The 14,380-nt window shown below is 38.2% G+C and overlaps 1 long non-coding RNA gene and 1 pseudogene across 1 annotated transcript; both read left to right on the top strand.

The window, feature by feature from the left end:
• Positions 1-1,839: 1,839 nt before the first annotated feature.
• Positions 1,840-4,389, top strand: LOC105301364. The gene is made up of 2 exons (XR_896722.2): positions 1,840-2,075; positions 3,793-4,389. It is a non-coding gene; the product is annotated as an uncharacterized LOC105301364 (long non-coding RNA).
• An 8,814-nt stretch (positions 4,390-13,203) lies between these two features.
• Positions 13,204-13,322, top strand: LOC111728927 (annotated as a pseudogene).
• Positions 13,323-14,380: the final 1,058 nt, after the last annotated feature.

Raw genomic sequence — 14,380 nt, 5'->3', positions numbered from 1 at the left:
TAAATAACTTTTATTTTGGAGCTGTCACTCTGTGCTCACAGCTGAACCTTGTTCCAATTACTAAAAGCCCTCAAGGAATTAAAAAAATTATGCCTTCTGGAGGGGCTCAAGTGGATGTTACTGACATTCAACATCCAATTCTATGGACATAGTCATACAATTCTGTCTTTTTTTTAAAACATCATTTTATTCTTACATTTGAGCCTAGCCAAGAGGCCAAGAAGTGATTACAACATTTCATTCTTAATCTTTGATCTAGTGTCTTATAACTATTTGGGTTCATATCTGTAAGAAAAATATAGGAAGATAGCTTTTCTGATTAACTAATCCTTTGTAACTTTTAAAAATATCAAGTATCATAAATACAAACAGCACCATATAGAATAGAGATAGAAGAAAGAATGGAACCTTTATTTTGCAGAGTTTGAAAAAATTGCTTAAATCTGTACCCCAGAGAAGGCAGAATAAAAATATCTCTTTATACTTGTTCTCCTGAATTTCAAATGCCCCAAACTCCCTTCCCCTTTTTCTAGAAGGAAAACTTTCGATTGTCACATTTCTATATAAAAGTGAATGAAATACATCAAAACATTTCTACTTACTTCTTGTGAAGATTGCTGACCCAAAATTGTTTTTTGATACAAGCTACAAAAAAATCCAATGCTTTTCCAAACAACAGGATTTCTCTGTTAATTCTATCAAGGGCTGTCATTTGTCAAAATGTGACAACATGTCTTTGTCTTCATTATAATGGCAGGCAATTAAGAATGTTTTATCACGGCCAATTTATTTTTCTATATTAAAAGGATATTACAGCAGATATGTAAAATATAAGGTAGGATAAAATGACTAAATGGCTGCTCTTTAACTATTATCAGTTAATTTTGATGTATTTGTTAGTACTTTTTTTGTGTGCATAATGTTTTTACAAAACTATGACCTTAGTAGCCTTCAACCGTTGAGGACTTGTTAATGTAGACATAAGATCAAAGGATTGGTTGTCATCATATTATAAAGAAATGAAAACCAGTAGAAACTATCGATTTGGTAGACAAGTCCAAGATAATAGCTGTCAGTTCTTATTTAAGGCCAAAGACTATTTTGTGATGGTGACAGGCTTCGAGTTGTCTGAACAATCCTCAAATTACAAGTGTCTGACAGGAATTTAAAACTGTTTACCAGAGCCCAACAAAAACCAGTGCCAGTTTCCCCGGTTAACCTGTGCTGCGATGGCAGCGAGAAAGAACCGTGCATGTGCAAAGTCAAGGAGACCAAGCGAAATTTCAGGTCATCGTGTTGGGGAAGGTGACTCAGGCAAACAGTTTGGTCTTGTGTCCAGCGTAAAGAGCACCGTGGCTGTGACCTGGTCCCACTCCCTGGGCAACAGGATGCTGAGCTGAAGATTAACAGCCCTTGTAGAAGTGGCTTACCAGAATGCCAAGCACCAGGTTTGGACTTTTCCAAATGGAAGCACCACGCAAGAGGGTGAAAGCACAGGTCCTGCAGCCAAACTGACGGGGTTAGACCAGCTCCACCAAATACTAGCTCTATGATCTTAGACAAATCAATGGCTCTCTCTTAGCCTGTTTCTCCTTATATAAAATGGAAATGATACTATTTATCTCTCCTAGGTTTGTTGTGAAGAAAGAATTAAATGGCATGGCAATGCTAGTGTTAAGCACAATGCCTGACGCGTATTATAACGAGCTGGTTGTCATAAGGTCCAAAACCTTAACCACCGCCAGCGTCCCTATCGGCCCTGCTTCCGGGAGTCCCTTCACTTCCCTCAGCCGATCGCAGATCCCTCCGCGGTCCCGTCACTTCCGGGAGGATCCAGCTTCGGCTCCTCGAATACCCGGATGCAATTATCATGGTTGCCGTCAGTGAGGGACAGCAATGGAGTCAAGAATTGCCCGGAAATTCCCGAGTTTTGGGTTTCAAGGAGGCCTGTCCAAAGGATAAAAGATGAGCTTGCTGGGCGGCAAGGTGCCCCAAACCGTCCTAGGAATTGGACTTCCGCGCTTCTTGTCAACTTGCCGCCAAGTTTTTCTAGAGGAATCGCTTCTCTTGGAAGGGTAGGACTTCGCTTCCTACCTGTGCCTTCTTTGTATGCCAGGTTTTTACACCGTTCTTCCCTCAGCCCTGGAGCAGGTCGGGCAGTACGGTGGCTGGCTTGGGAGGTAGTGGCGGGCGGGCAGTTAGGACCGAGAGAGTTGCGGTGCGCTGGGGATTACGGGGCGGTGGAAGATCTGGGGACGCCCCACTAAGCTGTTGGAGCCGCCGCCCAATTGGAGCCTTGTCCCTGTATTTCAGCTGAGATGCTCCACAGGGCTCTTCCCAGCCCACTCAACCATACTCATAGACTTTACTCCTGCAAAATATCTAGGGTTTGTATAGCTCAGTATGTGATTTTTTATTTTTAATCACAAGCTGATAATGTTAGTTTTAAGTTTCAGAATGAACAGGGAAAGCTCATGTTGCGTCATGGGGCGGGTTTTCTTTTAAGGTTTAAATTTGTATAGGATAATGGGGACATTTTACCGAAAGTATTCTTTTTAAAAAACTGGTATGAGAAAATAGGCTAATATTTAAAACACTCAAGGAATTGTTGAACTTTGCTACTGTGCAGTCATCACAATGAAACTTGAAGACACCAGAATTGTACCTCATGATAAGGCTTTAATTGCTAGCAGTTTCAGAAAAGACAATAATTCCAGATATAGATATATTAATTTGAATTAGTTTTCTTCACTGCAGGATGTCCTATAGGTTTTGTCATCTGGTGAAACAGAAACAATTTTGAGTTGGTTCATTAACATTTCCTAGTAGTTAAAGTTACTTTTTAAGTGTGATATAAAATACACATATAGATGTTTCTTTTTTATAGGAACAAAAGTATGGAAACTAATATTTAAAGCAGGTTGATCCTGCATAATAGAGTATGTTATAATTTAGATTTTCACTTAAACTCTCAAAATTAGAAGAGCTGACCTAGACAGGCTAAAAAAAAGAAAAAATGTAGACATTTACCCCCTCAGAGCATTCTATAAAATGACATTAGAAAGCACCTGGGATTTGCTTATACAAGTGCATACAATGTGCAAAGCCAAGAGTTGATAATGGATGAGAACATGCTTTACAATATATAAAGTAATATCTCAATCACAAACAGTTATTACTCTAGCTCTTCTGGCCAAGTCATGTCTCCTTGTGATACATTTTAACCTCCAAAACTTGTGGTTCTTGTACTACCAGTATATAGTAAAAATACTATATCTTATAATAGCATTTTTTAAAAAGCAATAATTATCCATTTACACATTTTAAATTTTTTTTCCTTTTGATGCGTTATTTGAGATTGTATTTACAAGAGCATTTGTACACAGAAGAGTACTTAGTGATTTGATGGTCATAAATGGCCTCGGTGCTGACTTTTTGTGTGTTTTCTTGCAGGTAGGTCTACTGGGTTCTTGGCACAATACCATGTGGACCTGGGTAAAACATTGTTAAGGTGGAAGTTTTTATTAATCAGTTCAAACCTTTTACCTGTCTTTTTAGTTTTCCAGTGTTTTAGTCAAATAACTAGATATGGGCTTCATATACTGAGCAATATTTGTGGGATAATTGATGACCACTTTAAATTATTTTCTACCAAATGTAAAGTTTGATCTCAAATAGTTGTTTTTATGGAGCATTTAGCATAATGCAAACTGTGTTAAGTCCTATACATACATTATATCAATACTTAGAGTAACCTCATGAATTAAGTCCATTAAAATCACTGTTTTACAGATGGAGAAACTGAGGCAAAGGGGGATTAAGTTTCTTTCTCATGGTCCCAAAACTAGAGCCACGTTCTATAGCCTTTCTTTCCATATAACTGAAGATTTTAGTAGAAGAAGCATGAGAATGGAATTCAGACCTGGACTCTAGTCCTACGGCCCTACTTTGTGAATTAGAGCAAGTCATTTAACCTCTCTGAATTTCATTTTCCTCTCCCGTGAGAAATGAACACTTTTAACTATTATATTTTATTGATTTTTGAATCATCAAGAATCTTTAAAAAGTTGCCTTCACCATTGTTTTCCCATTTTCTTCTGGCCCCCTGGCACTCATTCTATAAATTTTGATGCACATATGGAGAAAGTGACAACCCCATGCTGCCTGGTATGACCACACTGTAAGATGTGGCTGATTTCAGAGATGTCAAAATGTAAAATAATGTGCATCTTGGAATTGATGACATGTAGTAGGTGATCTCTAAGTTCCTTTTCATCCTTGACTGTGTGACATCTGTGACTTTATAACATTTTATTGTTGGTTTATGTATTTTTTAATGTAAATGATTCAAAATAAAACATAAGCTTTTTGGTAATAGAAAAGTAGGAACCATGTCTCCCTTTCACCTCTCAGTCTCAATACCCAGAACAATGTGTGGCGTGTAGTAAATGCTCAGTAAATATTTGCTGAATGAATTAAACAAATCTTCATTTCATATTACAAATAAAACATTTAAAAAAATTGTGTTTGACTTGAATTTGACATAAAATTTTTGTATCAACAGTGCAAAAATACTTTGCTAATAATTTTCACATTCAGAAATGCACTGTTATAAAACAGCAGTCCTTTCCCAACATCTTTTCTGCTCACTATTGTTGATTATCATCAAGTGTAGAGTATATTTTGTTCCTTGAAGAAGTATAGTGAAAATTGAAATACTGTCATACGGATTTTTTAACAAGAAATCGAACTGGTTTTATTTTTTAGACTGGCCAAAGGGGTGGCTCCATAGTGTAGTGGTTAGCACGTCTGCTTTACAAGCAAAAGGTCCTGGGTTTGCGCCCAAAGTGGAGCCCTGGACCGTACCCCGGATGCGCCAGCCCCCACACACACACTCGCCGCCCCCTCCCCCCACCTTGAGGGCGCACTGCGAGCACATGGGAGGAGACACCCGGCCTTCAGAGATCCAGTTCTTAAGGCGCGATGGATGAGCAACATCCATAGGTCAGGGTTGGAAGTAGGGGTGAGGGTATTAAAGAGGGGGAAAAAAAATAAAAAATAAACTGGCCAAAGTATAGAACTCTTTAATATATAGAGGCTTTCATTTTAACAAAAGTTGAAAAAAATGTTATTTGATATCTTTATTAAATTTTAATCATGAGTATTCCGGAGGTAATTAAGCATACCATCGTTCCAAATACCAGTACTAATACTAATACCAGTAGTATTAAACATGTCTGAGTTATGAATGATGAAAATAAACTACAACTGAAAGCTATTTTGAAACTGTGAATGGGCAGAAAAGTGTTCAAGTTTTGGGGTGGGTGAGTGTAAGATAATGTAACTAAAGAAATTATCCCAACAATATTTATAGTATGTTTGTTGAGGTCTGTACTTTCAGTTAGACACAGGAAGGGGGATAGGAATTATTAAAGAGTCATGGACTGTTCTTTGGCGATAATCAGCTAAGTGTTCTGCTATGGCCAGAAAAGCCAACATGTGAGGTATCATCAGAAAAATGTTTGGGAAAATCAGCAGAAACATCTTATCCCTAAACAACATAATAGTCTATGCCCATTTCTGAACCAAGCACTGGCAAAGAGAATGGATTACTCTTAGATCTCTAAGTCTCATTTCTGTAGTTGAAAGTCTTCCAGTGGTTTGTCGGGGAGGAGCATACAAGAAATCAAGTTTCTGTAAGGAGAAAGAGGGAAATGGATGCTAAAATAGGCAAAAACAGAATCCACTGCAATGCCTTTATTGCCGTCTAACAATCCTTTGATCAGATCAGTGAACACTGAAAGCAGGGGGAGATTATGGAAAAAATAATATAGATAATTATGTTCTACAAATTAATTTTGACATAAAATATACCACACATTTAAAAAGCTCATGATCTAATAGGTTTGTTAAAAAGTCATGCACTTGTCAGCATTTTAAAAAAAATACTTTAATTTTTTCCAATTCAAATAAATAAGGTTAAAGGAACATGAATAAATTGGCTGCTAATAGAAGAAATTTCAGCTGTTTGGAGTTGGTGAAATAAATTACTATGTAACAGAAAAACAAAATGGTAGGGGAGTGAGAATGGAAAGAATAAATAGTGAAGTTCGTGATAAATCAGGTGTTAACAATAATGTAGGGGAGACTATCATTATAAATGAAATTATTGAATACCTCTAGACTCAAAAGAGATTATAGAGTAGTTAAAAATCAGTTGTCCATGAGAAGAAATTGAGAATTGGGGGGTAGTTAATAAAGTCTGTTTCGTCTCTATAGCAATCGTTCTCAAAATATGGACCTTCTGCAACCTGAATCAAGTGTGCAGCTTACATGTAACCAACCAGTGGCTGACACTGCCTGATACATAAAAGGCACTAGAAAAATATTTATTGAATAAAGGAAAATGATCAAAAAGATGGCTAAGTGAATGAAGGCACTAATGAACCCAAATACCATTTATCATTAATTCCTAATGAAGAATAATGAAACATCCTAATGTGATGTTTCATTATCCTTCAAACAAATAGCATCCATGATGGCACTAATATTCATGACAGTAGTATAGTATTGCTCCCTTCCCAGCCTATGAGATTCTAGCTATGAATACTAATAGATATTGTTCATTGAGCATTTAATGTGTGCCAGGCACAATGCTAAGTTCTTTTTCTTCATTAATACATTTAATTTTTATAACAACTTTGTGCGGTAGATACTGTTTCCCCTTTACAGAAAAGGAAATCGAGGTTCAAAGAGAGTAAGTAACTTGCCCAGTTATACAGCTGCTAAATAATGGAGTTTGGGTTAGAACCCAGTTTTGTTTCACTTTGCAAATCGAAGCCTGTGCTCTCATTGCTACACTGCTTCCAAAATTTGCAATATTCTGCAAACTTACTTGGCTTCTTATAAGCTTTGCACTTTCTCCTTTGAAATTCTCTTTGACACCAGTTTGGGATTACTGCTTTGGCACTGCTTTTTATTGCCAGGGGTCTTCATAAGCTCTTTCGTTTATGAACTAATTACTCATTCTTTGTGTCTTTTGAAGACTTGTCACAGTACCTGAAACCCTCACTCAGTTGAATTCTAGACTGAATAGAATCAGTTTATAGCTTTATAAATTCCATTCTTTTCTGCAGTTCTGTGAGTCTCCTGAGAGGCCTTAAATTAAGCCTCATTTTCCCTTTCCTACTGCTGATCAGGGTTCCAACCTTTATCCTGGAATTGCCCAGTTGGCTCAGAGAACCCATATCAGACATCAGTTTCTCTATTGTTTCCCATTATCCCAAGTACCTTTCTTAGGACTAGAAAGTCTTAGGACTAGAGTTATCATATTTTATTATAATTTCAGAGATTTATCTTGGTTGTATTTGAAGCTGGTATTAAAAGTTGTTGGGTTTTTTTAATTCTAACCCAATTGAGAGGCAAAATAAAGTGGCCTTTCCTCTCTCCACTCTGTAAAGACTTTCAAATGGAGATTACTATTATAAATCGGTGGCTGCCTTCACAATCCTTATCTCCCCAGTGTTGCTCCAGGCTTCCTGCAAGAGGAGCCTCAGAGAAACTTTTCTGTTACTCTTCAGGCACTATCTGCTCCATCTGGCCAACCCCAGATAAGACCATTTTGCCTCCATCTCTGCATACTTTCAGTGGCCAGGCACAACATTCTCCATTGTCCACATTTTACCCAAAAGGGAAATTCAAATGCCGATTTTATTGAACTTTGTCCCAAAGTGTCAGATTGGCTGGAATGTTACTCTTTTACTTCCAAGCAGCTAGTGTGTTTTTTATGAGGAAGGATTACCACTCTGACTTAGCTGAGACTAAACTAAACTGCCTGCAATGATATCATGATTTCCAATTGATTACGTCCAGTTACCTATGGGACTTACATCAAACCAACTGACTTTATTTTTAGAACTGGTAAATGTGCTTCTTTTGCAGTCTCTGCTATTTTATGTTCAACAGAACATTTAAAAGAATTGTTAGCTAAGCTTGAATCAAAGTGGGCAACTTGCTGATAAGTGCCTTCAGATTAATTGAATAAGAGGATATTAGTACTTTTTATTCGGTTTAAAAAAAATCCAGGGGTCTAAGTATTAAAGGCCTCATTTCGAGGAACTTTGTAACCCTGAATACAGGGTAAAATTTTAGCCTTCCATGATACATAGGCCCTATGGCAAGGAGCCTACAAAGAGGACTTTGAGGCTACTTCTTTGTAGGCTCAGAAAAATCTTTGGTGGGTAACCTTTTTATCTCTGTACTCCCGTCTTATGTGGATTTCTTATGGCTGTATGAATTCACAGCCATAGTCAGCATCAGTGCCCTCCCCATTATTGGGTCCTGAAGAAGTAGGCCCCCTTTTTTAAAAAATTAAATGTATTAAGGTATAATTTGCCTACAATAAAATGTACACATTAAATAAATTTAGACAAATATATACATACTGAGTGTAACCACCGCTGTGATCAAGATACAGAACATTTTCTTTAGCCTAAAAGATTTCCTTGTGCCCCTTCCACTCTGTCCTCCCCTCACCCAAGTCCCTTGGCCCACGCAGCCATTGAGAGTAAGACTCATGAGACAAGGATATATATTGTGGAATAAACTTGTCTTTCTCAGAATTTTAAACAAAAATTTTACAGTATGTTCTCATTTGGGTCTGTTTTTTTTCATTCAGCATCATGTTTTTAAAGTCCATCCATGTTTATGTATCAGCAGTTTGTCCATTTTTATTGCTTAGTACTATTCCATTATATGGATACACCACAATTTGTCCATTCACCTATTGATGGACATTTGGGTTGTTTGCAGTTTTTGCCTGGTCTTTGCTTATACATGTTTTCATTTCTCTTGGGTAAATACTTAGGAGAGGAATAAGTGGGTCTACAGTAAGTGGATGCTTAACTATATAAGAAACTGCCAAACTGTTTTCCCAGAGTGGATATACTATTTTACATTTTTACCAGCAATGTGTGAGTTCCTGTTGCTTCACATTCTCACCAATACTATGTAGCCATTCTAGTAGGTGTGTAGTAGTATCTCATTGTGGTTTTAATTTTTATTTCTTTGATGACTACTGATGCTGAGGATTTTTTTATGTGCTTTTTGGCCATATTTATATCTTCTTTTGTGAAGTGAACAAATATTTATAAGCAACCGATATTTGTTAGGCAGTGTGACACTTCATCTCCTGGCCCACTTGGACGTCTAGAATGGCCACTAGAGTTACAATATCCCTATCCAGCCACACAACCTACTTGCACCAAATCCCTTCCCTTTCTCTAGCTCAGGGATCAGAAATATTTTTTGTTAAGGACCAGATAATAAATATTTTGGGCCTTGTAGGCTATAGGAACTTTGTCACAGCTCTTCAACTCTGTCATTGTAAAAGCAGCCATAGATAATATGTAAGTGAATCTGTGGTTGTAGTCCAATGAAACTATTTATGGAGCCTGAAATTGCCACAAAATATTCTTCTTTAGGTTTGTTTTCAACCATTTAATCTTAGCTTTCAGGCCTAAGCCTGCAAAACCCTGCTCTAGATCGTTCACAAGATTTCACTAGGCCCTTAGGGTACAGTGGAATCAGAGAGTGATGAATTTGAATCCCAGCTCTACTACTTACTGTTTGCATGGCCTTCGGCATATTTCTCCCCCTACCATTTTAAAGGAGACTTTCTGTTGGTCTCAATGTTTCCTCTTATATTTCATTGGCCAAAACTTAGTCACATAACTATGTGTAATTGAAAGGGAGGCTGAGAAAGTCATTCAGCTAGATGACAGTACACCCAGCTGAAAATTTGAGTTCTGTTACTGAGGCTGAATAAGAGCATGGGTGTTAGGGTAGGTAATGCAGCCTGTGTGGTACACTTCTTGTCCACAGCCTTGTTCACATATTCTCTGAGTCCTAGAATAGGCTCTTGAATTAAAGTAGACACTAGGCTCAGTCACAGCTGCCTGCTTGGGAAGTGCAGTGATGTTTGTTAGGATAGGAGAAACCAGATTTTAATGTTCAAAGGTGTCTCAGTACATCAGTGGAAACTTTTGTTAGTAATAACAAAAGTATCATCCCCCAAATGTTTAGAATATTGCCATTTCAGATCTCTTTTGTGATATTCTTTTATACTCTGGATCAGATTCTGAGGTTAATTCTCATTTTGACAGTAATAGTGCTTTGGTGAACAAAATGTCAGCATGGACTTTTTCTTCCCGGCTAGTCAGTAAAATTTCAAAATAAATAGGTATGATTATTTTAAATATTTTGCTTTGTGCCCTCTCCCACTCATCGCCAAGTGCTTGTCTTCACAACACCTAGACTTTTAGAAAATTTATAGTGGCAACATTTTGAGTGGATGGAACCTTGTTTGACCATCTCCAAAGGATTTCATGATAGACATAATTTTATTCTGAGAAGTCTACTAAAATGTTTGACTTAGTGTCCATAATCAGAGTACTTACCCAGATACATGGGCAACTCTTCCAAAGTCGTGGAGACAGTCATACAGGAATGGCTTCCACTGCACACACTACTCAGAAGAGGGCCTCCCAAAAGCTAGGCATCTACAGCCCCATTACCTAGCAATAACTATGTTAAATCCTTTGACAAACATCCTTTGAGATGGTAAAATTAAATTAGTTGTCTTTGAACCAGTTAATGACACCCAGTGGGCTATACTAGAGTGAGTGATTCGTGAATAAGGGAGGGCTTTGGAGCCTCTGTAATACAAAGACTGCTTTCACTTAGCACCTCACTGGGAAGAATATCTGAAAACGTGAGCCTTCCTAAATGTACTAATTGCTAACGCTACAGCATATACCCAAACAATCCTTTCAGTGTATATTTCTCAATACTTCTTGGAAATCATGGTTTCTAGGATGACATAATATTTTGGGATGCCTTAATAATAAGACAAATAGAGCCTACAGTCCCTTAAAAACATGAAGAGTGTTTCCCTCAGGTATGTGATAGAAGGAAGAAAGGTGTGAAATCGGAGGATATAGTCCCATCATCTCAGATTATAATAGGCCATCTCCTTGGTGTCTGAAGCCTATGAGACGCCTTTGCCAAAAGCAAAGACAAATCATTTGCTGAGTCAGTTTACTGCCCTCGGCGTATAGGGCTGAAGAGTAGTGGTGGTATCTTGTCTTCGAAGACTCCTGGGGCAGTCATCCTTGTGTCCCCTCTAATGCCAAGCACAATGCCTGAAGCCCAGTAGTATTAAAATTGTGTTAAGAATAATCAAGGTTAAAGAGCACTTAAAGACACATGTTGACATCAGCTGACTTCTGATGCCACTTAACTATGTAACATCCAGAATTTAGCCATGATTGTCACCCTTCCTGAACATGTCCCTAGCACAGTAACCTAATATCTAGGAATGGAGATAGGTACAGGATTAACCCACAGGCCAACACAAGGACATGGCTGCACCCTTCAGGCACATGCTTCCCAGTTCTGCACTTCTTTACTCAGGTGGCTTTCCATGGCAAAGGGATGGCAGCTGCTGACTTGGGAATCTTCTGGAGAAGATATGCACATACAGTAAAAGTGCTTTGTTTCTGCATTATGCATGGCATAGTTTTTCAAAGTACAGTCTCAAGACCATCTGCATTAGAATCACCTGTAGTGCCTTTTTAAAATGCAGGTTCTTGATTCCTATTCCAGCTTTACTAAATCTAAATCTTTTGGTCCTGAAATCCAGATGATTCTTATGCGCTCTGTTCTTTGAGAACCTGATATTAAGTAGTGTTTTCAAGCTTTTTTAACAGTGACCTAGAGTTAGAAATTAGCTTAATAAAACAATATTTGTCCCTATTAAGGCAATGTGCTCATATATTCAATTTGAATTTTTTATTCAATTTGCTATGACCCAATAAGTTGATTTTATGACCTACTAATTCTGATTTAGAAGATTGGATTAAATGACTTTTGATGTTTCAACATTAAGACTACAACTAGGAAGAACTGAACAATATAAAATAAACAATTTTATCCTTTATTCTCTCCCCTCAGATTGCAGCCAATATAAATATCAAAATTCATAGATGCAATACAGATGACATATTTGGGCTTTACTCTCATCTCTGCCACTAACTAGCTGTGTGCCTTTGAACAATCAAAATCTTTGGGCTTCAGTTTTCATCATCTAAAATGAAGTTAATACTTTCCTTTTATATTTTATAAAATTTCTCAAATGAGATTAAAACTATGAGGAAGCTCTGTGAATTCTAAATGCATGCATTAGTGTAAGATTATGTCCTTTTATACAAACTGTACTTGAAAATATTTTACTTCAAGGTACCTCTCTTACAACACCGCTTGCCTTCTGGTCATAACTTCCACTCTCCTTGATCCCTAATAGATGACCTTTAGAGAATAAGGCACTGCAGAAATCATGTGAATGTTTATGCAAATGCTTGGTTGTTGCTTTTACATTATATCTTAGTTGCTTTCATGCAAGAGAAAATGTCCTAAAAAAACACTGCTGGAAGGACAATCTAGATCTTTGGTCTCTGAACTATGTTCTTTGGCCTTATAACCAAATTCCACTTGCTCTAATAAAGAAATGCATAGACACTCCAGATAGGAGCCAGCCTTCTGATACACTGACACTCCAGATAGGAGCCAGCCTTCTGATACACTGACTATACACAGTCATCGTAGGCACCTACCAGATGCCAGGTAGTTGAGCTCTATTTGCATCCCAAAAAGCAGTAGCTCTCACCCAGCTTCACCCTTGAAAATTCCCTACCACAACTCACTCACAGATCCACCCTGTCCACTGTTCCATAGGTGATGACTAGTTACCTAATGTTCTCTCAAGAGACTCAAGTTATTAACAGCAAAAAGGCTGGGTGGTGTCCAGTCCAGTAGGCTTGAACAGGTTCATCTCTGGTCCTTCCCTTGTCTTCATATTCAATGAGCAAATCTCATCCCCACTTGGGTTTTCATTTTCACATACCCTGCAAACAGAAAGTTCCAAAATTACTCTATACATTTGCTTAAAATGTGGCATCACCTTATCTCTTCTCAGTCTCCAGTCAAAAAATATTCAACAATGTTTTCCTACAAAATAAATCTAAAGTTAAGTATTAAAGGCATATATATACATATGCTTGCATCTATGTACATATAGTCAATATATTATTTTACAACTTTTAGTATGCTTGATATGTCAATATATATTTTAAGAAGCTTCTGTAAGTCTGCGGCCATGCTACCCTGAACAAGCCCGATCCCGTCTGATCTCGTAAGCTAAGCAGGGTTGGGCCTGGTTAGTGCTTGCATGGGAGACCACCTAGGAAGACCAGGTGCTGTAGGCATAAAAAATAAGGGATTGTAAGCTGACAAGTTCCTTGCAATCTGTGAGGTCAACCAAGGGTTGCCTCGCCTAAAAAATAAATAAGTAAATAAAAGCTTCTGTAACATTACTGTTACTCCCACTCAAGATTAATGTGAAACCATTACATTAGTTAATTTTGGATGGCATAGCCAATAAAATGAAATGAGAAAATAACTGTATTTGGGAAAGAAAGAGGCAAAATTATCATTATTTTGTTGTTGATCTGATTGTATACCTGAAAACCTAAAGAAATCAACTGAATTTTATTAAAATGAATTCTAGTTCTAGTCAAGATAGCCGAGTAGGTAAATGCTGTGCTTGCCTCCTCTCATGATCACATTAAAGTTACAACTAAACCAGCAGTCCCCAAAGGACTGGTACTTCTATGAGAATCTAATGCCTGATGATCTAGAATGGAGCTGAGGCAGTGATGTTAGCGCTGGGGAGTGGCTGCAAATACAGATGAAGCTCTGCTAGCTCACCAGCCACTGACCTCCTGCTGTGTGGCCCAGTTCCTAACAGGCCATGGACTGGTACCAGTTCATGGCCCAGGGGTTGGGGACCCCTGAACTAAACTACAGAACAACCATCATTTAGAATAACCTAAAGTCTAGCTCAACAGAAGTTATATAACTAAAGATACACAGAAGAAGCCACACTGACCCTGGTAAGAAAGGCAGAGACATGGAATGAGCTGGTTGCACACCCATGTGTGGCGGTTAAAAATCGGGAGGGATATCTTGGACTGCGGAGGTCTCCCCTGAGGAACAAGGGGTCCCAGTCCCATACCAGGCTCCCTAGCCCAAGACTCCAGTGGAGGGAAGAGAAGTCTGCACAACTTCTGGCTGCGAAAACCAGCATAGATTGTGACTGTATGAGATGGAGGGTGACTGGAGTCCCAAGGATTCCTCTTAAAGGGCCAGCACACGGACCGACTTACTGGTGAACTTACTCGCTCTGAGCTCCAGCACTGGGGCAGCAGCTTAAAAGGTGCAAGGGACATAACAGTGAGGAAATAATAGTTTGGCTTCCGGGTGA

This window comes from Pteropus vampyrus, unplaced genomic scaffold, assembly GCF_000151845.1.
Source record: "Pteropus vampyrus isolate Shadow unplaced genomic scaffold, Pvam_2.0 Scaffold238, whole genome shotgun sequence".
In the NCBI taxonomy this organism is placed as follows: domain Eukaryota; kingdom Metazoa; phylum Chordata; class Mammalia; order Chiroptera; family Pteropodidae; genus Pteropus; species Pteropus vampyrus.
This window is presented reverse-complemented; position numbering and strand designations above follow the sequence as displayed.